The sequence below is a fragment of the Aegilops tauschii genome, chromosome 2 (assembly GCF_002575655.3).
Source record: "Aegilops tauschii subsp. strangulata cultivar AL8/78 chromosome 2, Aet v6.0, whole genome shotgun sequence".
NCBI classification, from domain to species: Eukaryota; Viridiplantae; Streptophyta; class Magnoliopsida; order Poales; family Poaceae; genus Aegilops; species Aegilops tauschii.
The window spans coordinates 285,981,631-286,002,251 of NC_053036.3; positions in this window are offsets into that span (position 1 = coordinate 285,981,631).

The following is a 20,621-nucleotide window of genomic DNA, read 5'->3' on the forward strand; positions in this document are numbered from 1 at the left end:
CTGGTTATGCAATCATGTGTTGGGGATACAGGGGACACAAAATATATCACCCAAACTAACAATACCTAGATCCAGCTGTATCCATCCTTCAACACATAACCAAGAAACCTTCGGAAATCATTTACCTCAACCTTCGAAAAGCATCCGTTATACGAGTTATGGCAATACTCCCGAACTCCCGCCCCAGTACTGGGTGGCGTCGAGGTGATCTCACCAACAACTGCATAAAAGAGATTTTCGATGTCGGCGAAACTCAGGTATTCCAGAACTGCAACGATAAAATTGTGACGACAACACCTCGGAGCTCAACTCCCCGGGACACTGCCACAACCCCTAAATGTCAGGAGGCACCAAGAACAATGTTCTCGTCACAAAACCATCGGAACGATTCTAAGATACCCGCGTGATCCTAAAATATTTTTTTAGTGAAATTTGAGGAGAGAAAAGTCAAAACTTCTACGTCAGGAGGCCTCACCAGAGCGACGAAGGGACTGAGGAGTAAAAATAATCCTACTCTCCGATATATATAATCCTAAGACTCAAAACATTTTTGTTCTAGACTCAACAACGACAGTGATTCGATCAAGCAGGGGGCTCCTAAGTCAGGGATGGCTCTGATTACCAACTTGTAACACCCACGATGCGGCTATATCTCCCACGTGTCGAGGCACGACTTAGAGGCATAATCGCATTGTGGTTTTGTCGCAAGAAGGGTCATCTTCACACAATCCCATGTAATGAACAAGAATGGGATAAAGAGTTGGCTTACAATCGCCACTTCACACAATACATAAATAAATCATACATCAATCAAGGTACACACATAGGTCCGACTACGGAACCAAAATAAAAGAAGATAACCCCAAATGCTAGATCCCTGATCGTCCCAACTGGGCTCCACTACTGATCAACAGGAATGAAACAACACAACAAACAAGATCTTCATCGAGCTCCCACTTAAGCTCGGTTGCGTCACCTGCACTGGTATCGTCGGCACCTACAACTGTTTTGGTAGAATCTGTGAGTCACGAGGACTCAGCAATCTCACACCCGCGAGATCAAGACTATTTAAGCTTATGGGTAGGATTGGGTAATGAGGTGGAGCTGCAGCAAGCACTAAGCATATATGGTGGCTAACATACGCAAATAAGAGCGAGAAGAGAAGCAACGGAACGGTCGTGAAGCTAGCAATGATCAAGAAGTGATCCTGAACCCTACTTACGTCAAACATAACACAAGAACCGTGTTCACTTCCCGGACTCCGCCGAAAAGAGACCATCACGGCTACACACGCGGTTGATGTATTTTAATTAAGTCAAGTGTCAAGTTCTCTACAACCGGACATTAACAAATTCCCATCTGCCACATAACCGCGGGCACGGCTCTCGAAAGTTTATACCCTGCAGGGGTGTCCCAACTTAGCCCATTATAAGCTCTCACGGTCAACGAAGGATATTCCTTCTCTCGGGAAGACACGATCAGTCTCGGAATCCCGGTTACAAGACATTCCAACAATGGTAAAACAAGTCCAGCAAGACCACCCGAATGTGCCGACAAATCCCGATAGGAGCTGCACATATCTCGTTCTCAGGGCACACCGGATGAGCAGTCCGTACAACTAAAACCAGGCCTCAAGTTTCCCCAAGGTGGCGCTACAAAGGGCTCTAGTTTGGACCAACACTCGGAGGAGCACTGGCCCGGGGGGGTTAAAATAAAGATGACCCTTGAGTCTGCAGAACCCAAGGGAAAAAGGCTTAGGTAGGCAAATGGTAAAACCAAGGTTGGGCCTTGCTGGAGGAGTTTTATTCAAAGCGAACTGTCAAGGGGGTCCCATAAATCACCCAACCGCGTAAGGAACGCAAAATCAAGGAACATAACACCGGTATGACAAAAACTAGGGCGGCAAGAGTGGAACAAAACACCAGGCATAAGGCCGAGCCTTCCACCCTTTACCAAGTATATAGATGCATTAATTAAGATAAGAGATATTGTGATATCCCAACATATCCATGTTCGAACTTGGAACAAACTTCATCTTCACCTGCAACTAGCAACGCTATAAGAGGGGCTGAGCAAAAGCGGTAACTCAGCCAAACAACGGTTTGCTAGGAAGGTGGGTTAGAGGCTTGACATGGCAATATGGGAGGCATGATATAGCAAGTGGTAGGTAGCGCGGCATAGCAATAGAGCGAACAACTAGCCAGCAAAGATAGAAGTGATTTCGAGGGTATGGTCATCTTGCCTGAGATCCCGCAAGGAAGAAGAACGAGTCCAGGAAGAAGATGAACGGATGTAGTCGAACGAATCCTCACAACTCCGGAACGAAACCGAAGCTAACGAGAGAAGCAACCCGAAAAGAAACAAACAGCATAGTAAACAACCATCACATAAACATGGCATGATGCACAATCAAGTATGATGCATGTCCAATTTAATGAGCATGGCATGGCAAAGTGCAACAAACAACACTACAAATTAAGTGGAGCTCAATATGCAACGAGTTGCATATTGACGAAACACCACATCAATTATTTAGTTCTCTCTCGGTTATGTACCCAACAATATTAAATGTTGATTTAACATGGCAAGAGGTGAAGCATAAGTAAGCTAACTATTTAGGCAAGTTTAAATGAGGCCGGAAATAACAAACAACAATTTCGGAAAATCCCCATATGCATAAATAGCAATTTAAAGGAAACAACCATAAGAAACATTTTTAAATGTTGTTATCATGATGTGGATGACAATGCAAGTTTTTATGCAATTTAATGAAAATATTGACATGAGCATGTTATGAAGCATTTGTCACCGTGGTGGAAGAAAGGGGTGCCACGGCAATGAATCCGAAAATGATGCCACGGCAACATATCGGTTCCGGTAGCTCATGGAGATACCGGTGCAAAAGGAAGCGTGGCGTGAGCGTGTCATGCAAGATGGTGGGGTGATCCCGGCAACTGGGTTCCCATGGGTCGATGCCATGGCAACGGGAACATGCAAGAAACACGTCGGACACGTTGCAAACGCGAGCATTTCATGCAACATATGCATTCGTCCACGGGCGGTCGTTCTCGGCGGTATACCTTCGAGGCATACGTTTCGGGGCGGACGGCTCGAAGTGGAGGTAGTTGTTCACGGGTCGTCGTGGGAAGTAGTGGCACATGTGGCGGCGTAGTGGAAGTAGTTGTACATGGTAGCGATGGTAGTCGAACTTGACGAACCGGAGGGGTACATTTAAGTCGTCGTGGGAACTTGATGAATCCGAGGTCTTCGGGGTCGACGTTAGTTGTACGTTTCATAGTGGAACTTGACGGATCCGAGGGCTCCGGCGTAGTGGTACACGCCTGTAGATGAACTTGACGGGTCGTCGTCATCCTGGAACTTGGCGTTCGGTGCGGTGGTCGTTCGGGCGCCGTATGTCGTGGTACTTGGCGGTCTTGATGATTCCAAGGGTCTCGGTGGAGGCCATGGCACTCCCTGATGGCACCGAGGTGGTCTAGCAGCAGCAGCAAGGGCGTCGGGGAAGTGATGGCCGCGGCAGAGGACGAAGCAGAGGAGCAGCAGTGCGTGGTCGGGCTTGCGGGAGGGTGGAGCGACGGGAACAACAGTGGACGAGGCAGAGGCGTCGCGTGGAGGAGAGTCGATGGGGCGGTGCTCGCCGGAGTCGGGGCCGAAGGGGACGGATCGAGGGGCTCCTCCCCTGGCGACAGAGCTGACGAGGCGGTGGCACCGGGTAGACGAGGAGGCGGGCGAGGAGGTCCTGGCACGGTGGCGAGCTTGAGGTGGCTGACGACGGAGAGGTGCAGGCGCGAGCAGGAGGCGGAGCAGAGGAGGGCAGCGGCGGCGCGCTTGCTGGACGGAGCAGGGGCGGCGGAGTGGAGCAGAGCAGCAGCTTAGAAGCCCTCCGCGGCTGGAGATGGTAGTGGTGCGGGAAGCCGGGCACGGCGCCATGGGGAGGCGACGACGCGGAGGAGGGGAGGCTGCAGGGGCAGCGCTGGTCGTCGACGAGGGCGACGGGGAGGTCCAGTGGCGCGGCACCAAGGGCGGCGAGGAGGAGGTTGGGCGCGGGGTTCTCACAGTGGAGGCGGCGAGGGGATCGGGCGCAGGGAGCTTCTCTTCCTGGCTCGATGCGTGTGGGAGATCGAGAGGGTAAGGAGGAGATTGAGCGGAGGGATGGGGATCGGGGTCCTGGCGGCGCTGGAGGGAGATGGGATCGAGAGAAGGGAGGCTAGGGTTAGCGAGGGAGAGAGGCTGGGCTGGGCCTAACGGGCTGTGGGGAAGCAGGCCGGCCTGGGCTGTCTCTCTCCTCTCTCTCTCTCATACTTTCTTTAACAGAAAAGAAATAGTGAGAAGAAAAGAAAGAGAGGTGTTAGGGAAAGATTTTTTCGCATGGGGGTAATTTTCCCGGGCTCATGAAAAATGCGCTTGATCCAGGAAAAATAGAAGTGGCCTGATTGAAAGACATAAATTCAAATGCATTTGAATTTAATTCAAATTATTTGAATAGGAAGTGAGGGTTGGGAAGGTCCAAAAATGTTCGGATTTTTGGTGGAGCTCCGGAAAGTGAAGAAAGAATTTAGGGCAGAGTTTGGAGACCCAACTTGAAGCAGAAAAGGCACGGAATTATTATGCAAGTGTGTTATGGTTAATTCCAAAGTTAATGGAATATTTTAATATAGCTCCCTAATAATATTGGGAGATTTCATATGTTATAAAGAGAATCACCATGTGCTTTTCCCTCGATTTAAATGGATCGAAGATCCATGCAATTTACTTCATTGAGTTTTTAAAAATTAATGACATGATGGCATGATGACATGATGCAAAGAAAAAATAAAAGAGCAAGCACAAAAGAAACACACGGTGATCACGAAAATATGGAAGTCTTCTGAAGCGTCGGTCTCGGGGCGTTACAATTATTGTTTAGATCATATAGATCACAAGAAAGGTTAAACGAAACAATGGAAAGTAAAATGTGATCATCATATTAAACAGAACAACGGAAAGGAAAATGTGTTTAAAAACACATTTCTGGGGTATATCCTTCCCAAGAACAAGCAGAACATGATATCTATGACATGATAGAAAGGAGAAAAACCTTTAGGTAAGGGGATGGAAATTTCATGACATTACCCATACAACAGTGTTTGGATAATTGATAAAGAAAATTTAGCATTGTGCTTCAAATGTTCTTGTTGAAAATCAGAGTACCACATACATGCTTCAAGATAGAATTGACATGGTCTTCAAGCAAAGGTCATACGTTGGATACTCAAAGGATCCATCAGGAATATCCCATAGGATAAGTCTTACAATTTCCTCATGGAAGAATGGTTAACCTTGCAAAAAAAACGAAACTGTAACAATAGGTCCTCCGGTCAGGTGTGTTAGGCATGCCATCACCTTACCGGGTCATATGAAGACCTATGTTATAACTCTTTGAAATATGTTCCAACCATCATATCTGACCGAGATTCAGGTCTGATTGGTCTCCGGATACCTCAGACTCAGGATGCCTGAGAGAAAAAGGTGCAGCACAGATTGACGTGATGACATTGCAAGATTCTCGAGAAATGAACTATGGAAGCGAGTTCCGAAACAAGAGGTCAGCATTAAACCAAGGAGAGGATGAGGAGGTGGCTGATGGACTCAGCGACAACTCATCGAGATTTCCAAAAGATGGATTTCCACAATTATGTGAACAAAGAGATGTCAATTGTCAGATCAGATGATATAATGATGTATGCTCGAGGAAAACATACACAATTAAACATTGGTTGAAAGGTGCACCTGAGATGTGGCTTAGGTAGCATGATCAATGTTAGAATGGTGATGCAATAACCAATAGTTAAGAATGAACTGTCAACCATTAACTTCAACGCAAAAGGGTTGCTACAAGTTTTGAATTCACACATCATAGTTAAATGGCTGGTATCCCGGTTAGAAACAACACGGGGACCAAGATATGAACGGAGATGGCGAGAAGTATTGCTATATCAAGAATTCTTAAGAGGTGGTGAAATTCTCACAATAGTCTTGACATAATAGATGGTAATACTCCAAGGTAGAACATAACATAAGTTGGATAGCACGGAACTCAAGGTACAACACAAACCATGAACCAGTTTTGTCTTGCGAAAATGCAAGAATGTTGTCGATGTTAACACAATCATCGAGGGGGCAAGGATCATATCTCTCATCATGAATTCGACTGGTATCCTGGAAACGCTCAGAATGTTGATGACGATCAAGACTCATTTCTCGAGAGGTTTCATGAAGATGTATTTGGTCGGAGATGACATCAAGCCAAAGGAATGATGAAGCGAAAGGTTATTGGAACCAAGGGTACGACACAAACTCGAAAACAAGCTTGCTGTTCAAGGAGAAATGGTATGACGAGGAAGTTCGATGTAAGATTAGCTCATCGTCAAAAATTGTGCTCCAGGAAGAAGGAACATGTAGTACAATTAAAATTTACCACAATAATGATATAGCCAATCAGGCTAAGAATGAATTGAAGGATTATTAACCTCGTAAGCAATGAAAATTACTTAGAGTTATTGCATCGAAGTGCGGAATTGATTCAGGTGTCGGTGTCCTTGAGGGGTTCTAACAACTCAGAACATGTGGAAGAATGGAATCGGCGAGAATAATAGTTGATGAAGAACTCATAAGAAGTTATGTAGTTCCATGGTATTCTCGAGATACCAGAGGGTAATACTCAAAGGTAGAGCAGAATAAAGGTTGAAGTGTTGTATTTATCTTCCGAAGACGAGTGCGTAAACTTATCTCGGAAATGGAAGCGAAGGAGAACAATATGGTCGGAATCACATTTGTAAATGATCAAACCACACATACAAGATGAACTTATAACAAGGGGGGAATATTTTTTACAAGAGCTTCAGTGATAGGGGCTACATCATGTCCATGGGCATGAACACAAAGTTCAAGGTCGACTCCCACTTCTCCAATGCATGACCATTCATTCACTGCTCTACTAAAAAATGATTCGAGTGTGAAAACCTACTTGGTGAATTACCAGAGGAGTATGACCCGTGAAATTTCGGATGCACAGAGATTAAGGAAGGCATAGGTTCAACCCATCAGGGCATCTTAGAAACATATACCACAAGCTTCAAGAGTAAATATCACTGCTACCTCTTGAGCACTGCGTTGGTTTTCCCTTGAAGTGGAAAGGGTGATGCAGTAAAGTAGCGTAAGTATTTCCATCAGTTTTTGAGAACCAAGGTATCAATCCAGTAGGAGACCATGCTCAAGTCCCATGCACCTACACAAACAAATAAGAACCTTGCAACCAACGCGATAAAGGGGTTGTCAATCCCTTCACGACCACTTGCAAAAGTGAGATCTGATAGAGATGATAAGATAATATTTTTGGTATTTTTATGATAAAGACTAAAAGTAAAGAAAGCAAAATAAACGGTAATAGAAATAATGGTAGATTAATATGATAGAGAATAGACCCGGGGGCCATAGGTTTCACTAGTGGCTTCTCTCAAGAGCATAAGTATTACGGTGGGTAAACAAATTACTGTCGAGCAATTGATCGAATTGAGCATAGTTATGAGAATATCTAGGTATGATCATGTATATAGGCATCACATCCGTGACAAGTAGACCGACTGCTGCCTGCATCTACTACTATTACTCCACACATCGACCGCTATCCAGCATGAATCTAGAGTATTAAGTTCATAAGAACGGAGTAACGCTTTAAGCAAGATGACATCATGTAGAGGGATAAACTCATGCAATATGACATAAACCCCATCTTTTTATCCTCGATGGCAACAATACAATACGTGTCGTTTCCCCTACTGTCACTTGGATTGAGCACCGCAAGATTAAACCCAAAGCTAAGCACTTCTCCTATTGCAAGAAAGATCAATCTAGTAGGCCAAACCAAACTGATAATTCGAAGAGACTTGCAAAGATAACCAATCATACATAAAAGAATTCAGAGGAGATTCAAATATTGTTCACAGATAATCTTGATCATAAACCCACAATTCATCGGATCTCAACACACACACCGCAAAAGAGGATTACATCGAATAGATCTCCAAGAGAATCGGGGAGAACTTTGTATTGAGATCTAAAGAGAGAGAAGAAGCCATCTAGCTAATAACTATGGACCCGAAGGTCTGAGGTAAACTACTCACACATCATCGGAGAGGCTATGGTGTTGATGTAGAAGCCCTCTGTGATCAATGCCCCATCCGGCGGAGCGCCGGAAAAGGCCCCAAGATTGGATCTCACGGGTACAGAAGGTTGCAGCGGTGGAAATAGGGTTTTGGCTCCTCCTCTGATGTTTTCGGGGTACGTAGGTATATATAGGAGGAAGAAGTAGGTCGGTGGAGCCACGAGGGGCCCACGAGGGTGGAGGGCACGCCTAGGGGGGTAGGCGCGCACCCCTGCCTCGTGGCCTCCTCGTTGATTGCTTGACGTCCACTCCAACTCCTCTGGATCATGTTTGTTCAGAAAATCACGTTCCCGAAGGTTTCATTCCATTTGGACTCCGTTTGATATTCCTTTCCTTCGAAACACTGAAATAGGCAAAAAAACAGCAATTTGGGCTGGGCCTCCGGTTAATAGGTTAGTCCCAAAAATAATATAAAAGTGTATAATAAACCCCATTGAACATCCAAAACATATAATATAATAGCATGGAACAATCAAAAATTATAGATACATTGGAGACGTATCAAGCATCCCCAAGCTTAATTCCTGCTCGTCCTCGAGTAGGTAAATGATAAAAACAGAATTTTTGATGTGGAATGCTTCTTAGCATAATTTTGAATGTAATTCTTTTTATTGTGGCATGAATATTTAGATCCGAAAGATTCAAGATAAAAGTTTAATGTTGACATAAAAACAATAATACTTCAAACATGCTAACCAAGCAATTATGTCTTATCAAAATAACATAGCCAAAGAAAGCTCATCCCTACAAAATCATATCGTTAGGCCATGCTTCAATTTCGTCACACAAAACGTTCTCATCATGCATAACCCCGATGACAAGCCGAGCAATTGGTTCATACTTTTTAACGCGCATCAGCCTTTTCAACCCTCACGCAATATATGAGCGCAAGACATGGATATAGCACTGTGGGTGGAACAAAGTATAATGATGGGGGTTATGTGAGAAGACAAAAAGGTAGAAAGTCTCACACTGACGCGGCTAATCAATAGGCTATGGAGATGCCCATCAATTGATGTCAATGAGAGGAGTAGGGATTGCCATGCAACAGATGCACTAGAGCTATAAATAAACTAAGTGGGTGTGCATCCAACTTGCTTACTCATGAAGACCTAGGGCATTTTGAGGAAGCCCGTCATTGGAATATACAAGCCAAGTTCTATAATGAAAAATTCCCACTAGTATATGAAAGTGACAACATAGGAGACTCTCTATCATGAAGATCACGGTGCTACTTTGAAGCACAAGTGTGGAAAAAGGATAGTAACATTGTCCCTTCTCTCTTTTTCTCTCATTTTTTCATTTTTTTTCTTTTCTTTGTTGGGCCTTCTCTTTTTCTTTTCTTTGGCTCTTTTTTTTATTTAGTCCGGAATCTCATCCCGACTTGTGGGGGAATCATAGTCTCCATCATCCTTTCCTCAAATGGGACAATGCTCTAATAATGATGATCATCACACTTTTATTACTTACAACTCAAGAATTACAACTCAATACTTAGAACAAAATATGACTCTATGTGAATGCCTCCAGCGGTGTACCGGGATATGCAATGAATCAAGAGTGACATGTATAAAAAAATTATGAAAGGTGGCTTTGCCACAAATATGATGTCAACTACATGATCATGCAAAGCAATATGACAATGATGGAGCGTGTCATAATAAACGGAACGGTGGTAAGTTGCATGGCAATATATCTCGGAATGGCTATGGAAATGCCATGATAGGTAGGTATGGTGGCTGTTTTGAGGAAGATATAAGGAGGTTTATGTGTGATAGAGCGTATCATATCACGGGGTTTGGATGCACCGGCGAAGTTTGCACCAACTCTCAAGGCGAGAAAGGGCAATGCACGGTACCGTAGAGGCTAGAAAATTGTGGAAAGTTGAGAGTGCATATAATCGATGGACTCACATTAGTCATAAAGAACTCATACTTATTGCAAAAGTTTATTAGCCCTCGAAGCAAAGTACTACTACGCATGCCCCTAGAGGGATAGATTGGTAGGAAAAGACCATCGCTCGTCCTCGACCGCCACTCATAAGGAAAGCAATAAAAGAACACCTTATGTGTCAAAATTGTCACAGAACTTTTACCATACGTGCATGCTACGGGACTTGCCAACCTTAACGCAAGTATTTCTCAATTTAACAATTACTCAACTAGCACACTCTAATATTACCACCTTTATATCTCAAAACACTTATCAAGTATCAAACTTCTCATGATATTCAATGAACTCAATATGGAAGTTTTTATTATGCTCATCTTGGATGCCTATCACATTCGGATTAATTTCACAATTAAAGCAAATTACCATGCTGTTTAAGACTTTCAAAATAATATAAGTGAAGCATGAGAGATCAATAATTTATATAAAATAAAACCAGCACCGTGCTCTAAAAGATATAAGTGAAGCACTAGAGCAAAAACTATATAGCTCAAAAGATATAAGTGAAGCACATAGAGTATTCTAACAAATTCTGAATCATGTGTGTCTCTCTCAAAAGGTGTGTACAGCAAGGATGATTGTGGTAAACTAAAAATAAAAGACTCAAATCATACAAGACGCTCAAAGCAAAACACATATCATGTGGTGAATAAAAATATAGCCCCAAGTAAAGTTACCAATAGACGAAGACGAAAGAGGGGATGCCTTCCGGGGCATCCCCAAGCTTAGGCTTTTAGTTGTCCTTGAATTTTACCTTGGGGTGCCTTGGGTATCCTCAATCTTAGGCTCTTTCCAATCCTTGTTCCGTAATCCATCAAATCTTTACCCAAAACTTGAAAACTTCACAACACAAAACTTAATAGAAAATCTCGTGACCTCCGTTAGCGAAAGAAAACGGAACACCACTTCAAGGTACTGTAATGAACTTGTTCTTTATTTATATTGGTGTTAAACCTACTGTATTCCAACTTCTCTATGGTTTATAAGCTCTTTTACTAGCCATAGATTCATCAAAATAAGCAAACAACACACGAAAAACAGAATCTGTCAAAAAACAGAACAGTCTGTAGTAATCTGTATCAAACGCAAACTTCTGGAACTCAGAAAAATGTACCAAAATAGGACGACTTAGATAATTTGTCTATTGATCTACTGCAATTGGAATCAGTATTTTATCACGTTCTGGTGATTTTAAACAATTGTTTTCGTGAGCAGAAAGTTTCTGGAATTTTCAGCAAGATCAAATAACTATCATCCAAGAAGATCCTATAGTTTTAACTTGGCACAAACACTAATTAAAAAATAAAAACACATCTAACCAGAGGCTAGATCAAAGATCTATTACTAAACAGAAATAAAAAGCAAGAAAATTAAAATAAAATTGAGTTGCCTCCCAACAAGCGCTATCGTTTAACGCCCCTAGCTAGGCATTGATAATTTTAATGATGCTCACATGAAAGACAAGAATTGAAGCGCAAAGAGAGCATCATAAAACACGTGACAAACACATCTAAGTCTAACATACTTCCTATGTATAGGCATATTATAAGCAAACAATTTTGCAAGGCAAGCAAAGACTAGCATATGCAAGGAAGAAGAAAGTGACGATAGCAGTCTCAACATGAAGAGAGGTAATTTAGTAACATGAATACTTCTACAACCATATTTTCCTCTCTCATAATAATTACATGTAAGATCATATTCAAATTCGACAATATAGATATCACATAACATATTCTCTAGATGATCCACATGCATGCAAAGTTGAAACTCTTCCAAAATAGTGGGAATAACATAAACTAAAGTCATGACCTCTCCAAACCCACTTTTATCAAACACTTCATAAGATTGAACATTATCCAAATATGTGGGATCTAAAGTTGACACTCTTCCAAATCCACTTTCAATACTATTGTAAACATTATTATCAATCTCATATTCATCATGGGGCTTAAATAAATATTCTAGATCATAAGAAGAATCTCCCCAATCAGGATCGTTGCAACAAGTAGTAGACATAGCAAACTTAGCATCCCCAAGCTTTGGGTTTTGCATATCATTAACACAATTGACATTAATAGAATTTATAATAACATCATTGCAATCATGTTTTTTATTCAAAGATCCATCATGAATCACTTCATAAAGCACTTCATCACAATTTTCAGATTCACGGATTTCAAGCAAAACCTTATAAAGATAATCTAGTGCAACCAAATCACTAGGAATTGGTTCATCATAATTGGATCTCTTAAAAAGATTGGCAAGAGGATGAGGATCCATAGATCTTAGGTTCTCTGTTTAGCAATAAATACACAACTATTCCAACCAAACGATCAAACGAGCCAAGTAAGACATCAAGGCAAACGAAAAGACGAACAGAAGAAGGGCGAAGAAAACGGCAAAGGTGAAGTGGGAGAGAGGAAAACGAGAGGCAAATGGCAAATAATGTAATGAGAGGGATAAGAGTTTGTGATGGGTACTTGGTATGTCTTGACTTGTGCGTAGACTCCCCGGCAACGGCGCCAGAAATCCTTCTTGCTACCTCTTGAGCACTGCGTTTGTTTTCCCTTGAAGAGGAAAGGGTGATGCAGTAAAGTAGCGTAAGTATTTCCCTCTGTTTTTGAGAACCAAGGTATCAATCCAGTAGGAGACCACGCTCAAGTCACACGCACCTATACAAACAAATAAGAACCTTGCAACCAACGCGATAAAGGGGTTGTCGATCCCTCACGGCCACTTGCAAAAGTGAGATCTGATAGAGATGATAAGATAATATTTTTGGTATTTTTATGATAAAGACTAAAAGTAAAGAAAGCAAAATAAACTGTAATAGAAATAACGGTAGATTAATATGATAGAGAATAGACCCGGGCGCCATAGGTTTCACTAGTGGCTTCTCTCAAGAGCATAAGTATTATGGTGGGTAAACAAATTACTGTCGAGCAATTGATAGAATTGAGCATAGTTATGAGAATATCTAGGTATGATCATGTATATAGGCATCACGTCCGTGACAAGTAGACCCACTCGTGCCTGCATCTACTACTATTACTCCACACATCGACCGCTATCCAGCATGCATCTAGAGTATTAAGTTCATAAGAACGGAGTAACGCTTTAAGCAAGATGACATGATGTAGAGGGATAAACTCATGCAATATGATATAAACCCCATCTTTTTATCCTCGATGGCAACAATACGATACGTGTCGTTTCCCCTACTGTCACTGGGATCGAGCACCGCAAGATTGAACCCAAAGCTAAGCACTTCTCCTATTGCAAGAAAGATCAATCTAGTAGGCCAAACCAAACTGACAATTCGAAGAGACTTGCAAAGATAACCAATCATACATAAAAGAATTCAGATGAGATTCAAATATTGTTCATAGATAATCTTGATCATAAACCCACAATCCATCGGATCTCGACAAACACACCGCAAAAGAAGATTACATAGATCTCCAAGAGAATCGAGGAGAACTTTGTATTGAGATCCAAAGAGATAGAATAAGACATCTAGCTAATAACTATGGACCCGAAGGTCTGAGGTAAACTACTCACACATCATCGGAGAGGCTATGGTGTTGATGTAGAAGCCCTCCGTGATCAATGCCCCCTCCGGTGGAGCGCCGGAAAAGGCCCCAACATGGGATCTCATGGGTACAGAAGGTTGCGGTGGTGGAAATAGGGTTTTGGCTCCTCCTCTGTTGTTTTTGGGGTACGCAGGTATATATAGGAGGAAGAAGTAGGTCAGTGGAGCCACGAGGGGCCCACGAGGGTGGAGGGCGCGCCCAGGGGGGTAGGCGCGCCCCCTTGCCTCGTGGCCTCCTCGTTGATTTCTTGACGTCCATTCCAAGTCCTCTGGATCACGTTTGTTCAGAAAATCACATTCCCGAAGGTTTCATTCCGTTTGGACTCCGTTTGATATTCCTTTCCTTCGAAACACTGAAATAGGCAAAAAACAGCAATTTGGGCTGGGCCTCCGGTTTATAGGTTAGTCCCAAAAATAATATAAAAGTCTATAATAAAGCCCATTGAACATCCAAAACAGATAATATAATAGCATGGAACAATCAAAAATTATAGATATGTCGGAGGCATATCAATCACTAGCTCGAAGGCAGAGCATGGTTGGCCAAATCAGATAATACAATTTACCAGGGCATTATGTATCCGGGAAAAGACTCATAAGGTTATTGAATATGAAGGACGTTGTCGTGTAAAATCCAACGAAGGATCTGGTGGTCCACAAGGGATCTGATGTGAGCATCAGTACTCAACTAGAAGAAGCAGGAATGCAAGGTGACCAGAATATAGAAACAACTGACTAATTCAAAGCTCAATTGTAAAGGAATTATTATTTCCAAATCAAGGGATCAGAAGCAAACACTCTGATTAAGGATGGATAAGCTGAGTAGGCTGAGGGATACAATCGATGGTAATTTGATTGGTCGAGATCCAGCCCATGTGTCGGTGTACAAAAGTAGGGGCCCTCCTTTTGACCCCTTTACTTGTGCACGGGCAGTGAGAGCCGCTCCCGCGGCCACGCTTAGCAGGGCAGAGGAGGGAAGCCGGAGCACATGACAGCCAAGGCAATGCCAAGACCAGAGACCACAAAGAGCAAAGGGGTGAGGGGGACTCCCCCGGCAAGACCCTTGTCGGGTGGCCTCCGTGGCCCCGGCAAGAGCCTTGCCGGAGCAACTTGCCCGATGCCAGCGGGGCGCGCCACCCTTGAGCCCAATGGTTTCCAACCACCACATTGGGACCGGGGCTCGGGAGGCACCTCCGTGATGGCATGTAGATCTTTGTCAAGATCATAAACACATAAGATCAGATGAGGACAAGAAGACGACGATCCTCGGTGAGGTCCTTACCGAGGAAATCCACGAGACCCCCAGCAAGCGCCTTGCCGGGGACGACCGTGGCGCCACGGCAAGACCCTTGCCGAGGGCATTAGCGGGGCCACAGCTAGGCCCGCGCCTACCAAGACTCCACCGCCGTCCCCGTGTAGCTGCTAGCTCAACCAGCTGGGCAGGCACCTGCGTGGCGACGAGCGGCCTCTACGCCGACCCAGCAAGCAACTGCATGGTGGCATGCAGATCTTCGTGAAGGCTCCACCACCGCGCCAGCCCAGCAGCCAGCTAACGTGGTGCCACGACACCTCGTTAGCTTGGACGCGTGTCAAAACCAGGCGAGGCGGCGACAGCTGGGACGAGCTTCCTTGCCGTCCCCGATAAAGCGAGAGGGGCACGTCGGCAGTGCATTAAATGCGTTTGTCTGACGGTGCCAGAGGATAGACTCATGCACTGTAGACCTTTCCACCTCCTGTGTGCCACTGTGGCAACCCCTTTTGCCTATAAAAGGAGGCCCGAGGCGACCAGGGGAAAGATTCGGATCTTTTTGAGCTACCAACGCACAGTAGCTAGCTCAAGAACTCAAGAACACTCAAATACATACACCAAAGCAGGACTAGGGTTTTACGCATCCTCGCGGCCCGAACCTGGGTAAACGATCTTTGTGCTTCCTGTCAGACCCGCTCTTTGTACAACCCCGCGCCCGCCAACCGTAGAAGGGGTCCCAGTGATCCCATAGGTGTTGTTCCCAGCGACATCTTTGGTGCGCCAGGTAGGGGGCGCAGTTGTGAAAATCCGGTCTAGCGGTTAGCCTAGCAGTTCCTCATCGTCATGGCTCCCAAGAAGAAGATGATCACGGAACTCGGTTCATCCGGAGCCGGACGGCCCGTACCGGTGCGGGCGAGCAGCGGGGCGGTCGCGGACAGAACCCGGGGCGCGGCCTGCGAACACCAACATCGCTCTGGCAGTCAGAGCCTGGCGAGCGGTGTCGTTCGTGCGCGAGATGACGGGCCGTACGCCGCCAAATCTAAGGACGGAGCTGAGCCCCCCGCAGGCGGCGCGGGGCCCTCCGAGGGTGCCACTGGGCGACCCACGGGCGGCGCGACGACCTCCAAGTTGCCTACGCCGGCGCCCACGACGCGCTCTTCCCACGGTGTGCGCGACGAGCAGCGCCACCACACTGGGGACCCCGGGCGCCGCCGTGGGAAGAGTCCGGTGCGTCACTCGCGGGACGGAGGAGGCCAACATGCTCGTCGAAGCGGTGGCGAAAATGGCGTGCAGCCGCAGGGCCGTGATGGAGCTCCTTCTAACATGGTTAGGAGTCGGAGCGCGTCATGGTCCACGCAGCTTTCGCCGCTGCCCACGCTGGCAGAAGCTTTGGTGCGCGTGCAGTTGCTCCTCGACTTCCCTCCTGCTGCGGAAAAGCTCGACGACTGGAGAGCCACCATCCGGAGCCTCGTCGGCGTCGCCAACAAAGACGAGCCACGACCAGCGGGGCCCTCAGGCCGGCGCTCCGTTGAACTATCGCACGCCAGCGATGGAGGGCCGGGAGTGCTGCGGCCATGGTGCACCCTCCTCCTCCACGCCAGTCACCACGGGTGTCGATCCGTCGTGATGATGCTTGTGATAACATTTTCATAGCGTCGTCCGACCCACGGACCCACCGCGACCAGCGCCAAGTTCTTCGGGAGCGAGCCCATGAAGACGCTCGAACCACCATCGAGCGTCGGCGCGTTGCGCGCCACCAGTCAGATAGGAGGGCAGGGCCCACTATGGACCACCCAGCGCCGGGAGGCTCCGGTGGCCTACCCTACGACGTGGGTTGCCCGGCCTTTACCCGTGAGCTACGGCAGTTCTAGTGGCCGTCCCACCGCACGTTCAAGCCCGACGTCGGCGAGAAGTACAACAGCAAGACCCACCCGTCGGAGTTCCTCGGCATCTAAACCATCGCGATGCAAGCCGCTGGAGCTCGCGACGACAAGGTGCTTGCCAATTACTTCCCGTTGGCGCTGAAACCCAATGTCATGTCTTGGTTGATGCACTTGCCGGCGGATTCCATCTCTTCTTGGTCGGATCTCTGTCATGAGTTCGTTGGTGCCTTCACTGGAGGGCACGAAGCTCATGGCCAGGCCAGTGATTTACATATCATTCTCCAGAAGGAAGGTGAAACCCTGCGCAAGTACATACAGAGGTTCAGCCGGGTGCAATACAACATCCCAGATGTTCATCCCACCGCCGTGATCAGCGCGTTCCATCAGAATGTGCGCAACCGCAAGATGCGTGAAGAGCTGGCGACGAACAAGGTTAAGGATGTGGCCGAACTTTATGTTCTGGCCGATAGATGCGCTCGGGCTGAAGAGGGAAGGAAGTACCCCGGCGAGGACGCCGGCACGGAAACCGACTCTACGGACGAAGACACTGCCGCCCCGACGAAAAAGGGCCAGCGCCGCAACAGGAAGCGCAAGGGCAAGGCCGTGCTTGCCGTCGAGGGATCCGACAACATCAGCGCCGCCAAGAAGGCCAAGGCAGACGACCCCGACAAGGAGATTGCTGGGCGCGCCGCTTGCCGGGCCTTGGCAGCTGCCGACAAGCCAGGGGGCTCCGACAAGAAGTATTGCAAGATCCACCGCACCAAGGGCCACGACCTCCAGAACTGCCGACAAGTTGAGCTACTTGGTGAAAATCAAAAAGCCGAGTATGAGAGGCGGGACAAGGAGAAGGGTCAGGATGGTGCCGAAGGATCCGGCAAGAAGCGTGGCGGCCAAGGAGGCCGCCGCGGCAGGGATAACCAGCAAGAGAGGCCCGCTCGGGGCCGTGACAAGAAGCAGGAAGACGATGATCATGACGAGGACGACGAGTCCGGCGAGCATGAGTTTCAAAAAGCTACGGAGGCCATGTGCGTCGACGGCGGCGCCTCGCTACATACTTCTCACTGCCAGCTCAAGCAGTGGGCGTGTGAGATCACGGCAGCGGAACCATCGCTCGATGCTCAAAAGCCAGTGAAGTGGTCCAGCACGCCTATCATTTTTTACGCCGAGGACCACCCTGATCGCACAACTACGGTCGGGTGTTTGCCATTATTGGTTTCACCAAGCATACGCAACCTCAAGGTGACAAAGATGCTAGTTGACGGCGGGGCCGGTCTGAACTTGATCTCGCCTGTTGTGATCGAAAGGCTGCAGATCCCTGATGAGGACCTCAAGGAAACGAGCACGTTTCAAGGGGTCAACCCGGGAAGGAGTCAGCCAAAGGGAAAAGTCACGCTGCCCGTGACGTTCGGAGGCGAGTTGAACTACAGGACGGAGAGGATTGTCTTCGATGTAGCTGAGATCCCCTTGCCCTAAAACGAGATCCTCGGCCGCCCGGCACTAGCCAAGTTCATGGCGGCGTTGCATTATGCCTACAACACGCTGAAGATGCCTGGGCCGATGACCATCATCACCGTCCCCTGTGACAAGAAGGATGCGCTGATCTGCGCCGACCTACTCTACCGGGAAGCAGTTGCAGCGACTGCCGCCAAGGCACTTGCTCCTGCCGCTGAAGCTCCGGGAGGGAAGAAGAAGACTGGCAAGACCTCTCGCACCCACTCCAGCAAGCGCACCTCTTTGGAGTGTTGTGCTACCGTCGAGGACGTGCCAGAGAGCTCCACCGACAAGAGCAAGAAATCCGGAGCTGCACCACCAGAGACCAAGAAGGTGTCCATCTAGGAGGATGGCACGGGAGGGGCTTTCACCATAAGCTCCACCCTCGACAGCAAATAGGAAGGCGCGCTCGTTGCCTTCCTGCGGGCGAATGTCGATGTGTTTGCGTGGCAAGCATCCGACATCCCCGGCGTTCCCAGGGAGGTGATTGAGCACAACCTTGCTGTCTGTCCTAATGCGCGGCCCGTCAAGCAGAAGGTCAGGAAGCAGGCTTTGGAAAGGCAAGAGTTCATCATAGAGGAGATCAGGAAGTTGGAAGCGGCAGGCTTGGTGAGAGGAGTGCTCCATCCGACGTGGTTGGCCAATCCGGTGGTGGTGCGCAAGGCAAACGGGAAGTGGAGGCTGTGTATTGACTACACTGATATCAATAAGGCTTGTCCTAAGGACCCCTTCCCGTTGCCGCGCATTGACCAGATTGTTGACTCCACGGCCGGGTGTGATCTGTTATCATTCCTTGATGCCTACTCAGGATACCACCAGATCTTCCTGACAAGAGAAGACGAAGAGAAGACAACATTCATCACCCCATGTTGTACGTATTGCTTTTTACGGATGCCTTTCGGGTTGAAGAGTGCTGGCTCAATGTTTGCAAGGGCAGTCCAAATTGGTTTTGAGCCCCAGCTACATAGAAATATGGAAGCTTATATGGATGACATAGTGGTCAAAACCAAGGACAAGGCGACGCTTCTACAAGATTTAGAGGAGACGTTTGCAAATCTGTGCAAGATCAACCTCCAGTTGAACCCTGAGAAGTGTGTCTTCGGCGTTCCGTCCGGCAAACTTCTTGGGTTCTTTGTGTCACAGCGTGGGATCGAGGCGAATCCAGACAAGATCAAGGCTATTGAGCAGATTGAGGCGCCCAAGCGGATCAAGGATGTGCGTCGGCTCACTGGTTGTGTTGCCGCCATGAGCAGATTCATCTCCAAGTCTGATGAGCGTGCCCTTCCCTTTTTCAAAATCTTGAAAAAGGCGGGCCCAATGGAATGGACCCCAGAGGCCGAAGCAGCACTGCAGGATTTGAAGAAATACCTCTCCTCTACACCAATACTAGTTGCGCCCAAACCACAAGAGCCATTGCTGCTGTATCTAGCAGCAACGAATCAAGTGGTCAGCGCCGCGCTAGTGGCACAGAGGGAGGTCGATGGAGAGGCAGCGGCAACGGCCGGACTGGCGGATGGCGAGCCAGATTTCCCCCTGGCAGGGCCTGGCGCCGGCAAGGCAAGGCCCCCGGCAGAGTCTGATGCCATCGGGACTGGGCCCGTGCAACCAAATGAAGTGGTGCAAAAGAAGAAGATGATGCAGCACCCGGTTTACTTTGTCAGCTCCCTCTTGCAAGGGGCTAGGTAAAGGTACTCCGGTGTGCAGAAATTGCTCTTTGCCCTCCTTATGGCCTCGAGGAAGCTGCGTCATTACTTCCAAGCAAACGAAATCACCGTCGTCACCCGCCTCCCGTTGCAACGGATACTGCATAACCCAGACGCAACCGGGAGGATCGTGGAGTGGGCCTTGGAGCTGTCGAGCTTTGGTTTGAAGTTTGAAAGTACTTCGACAATCTAGAGCAGAGTCTTGATGGAGTTCATTGCGGAATGGACCTCAACGCCCGACGAAGAGATCCAGGAGACCACTCTCCCCGGCAAGGAAGCAAGTCACAACTGGATCATGTACTTTGACGGGGCTTTCTTGCTGCATGGCGCCAGTGCTGGTGTCCTGCTTGTCGCACCCACCGGAGAGCACCTCAAGTATGTAATCCAGATGCACTTTCCCAGGGAGATGTCCACAAACAACCCTGCTAAATACGAAGGGTTGCTTGCCGGTCTCAGGATCGCAGCAGACCTCGGAATTAAGAAGCTCATCATCAAGGGTGATTCATAGCTTGTTGTCAGGCAAGCCAAC